We start from the raw sequence: 492 nt of genomic DNA, 5'->3' as shown, positions 1-492 counted from the left end.
GACACTTGCTCCTTGGAAGAAAAGCTATGACCAACCTAGATAGCATATTAAAAAGCAGAGACATTACTTTGCCAAAATAGATCCATCTAGTGAAAGCTATGGTTTTTCCAGTAGTCATGTGTGGATGTGAGATTTGGACTATAAATAAAGCTGAGCACTGAACAATTGATGCTTTTGTACTGTGGTGTTGCAGAAGACTCTTGAGAGTCTCTTGGACTGCAAGGAGACCCAACTAGCCAATCCTAAAGGAAACCAGTCCTGGGTATTCATTGGAGGGACTGATGATGAAGCTGAAACTCAATTATTTGGCCACTTGATGTGAAGAGCTGACTCATTGGAAAAGACCCTGATCCTGGGAAAGATTGAAGGTGAGAGGAAAAGGGGACGAAAGAGGATGAGATGGTTGGATGGCATCACTGACTCAATGGACATGAGTTTGAGTAAGCTCCAGGATTTGGTGGTGGACAGAGAGGCCTGGCGTGCTGCAGTCAA

The sequence above is a fragment of the Bison bison genome, unplaced genomic scaffold (assembly GCF_000754665.1).
Source record: "Bison bison bison isolate TAMUID 2011002044 unplaced genomic scaffold, Bison_UMD1.0 scf7180017864313, whole genome shotgun sequence".
Classification (NCBI taxonomy): Eukaryota; Metazoa; Chordata; class Mammalia; order Artiodactyla; family Bovidae; genus Bison; species Bison bison.
This window is presented reverse-complemented; position numbering follows the sequence as displayed.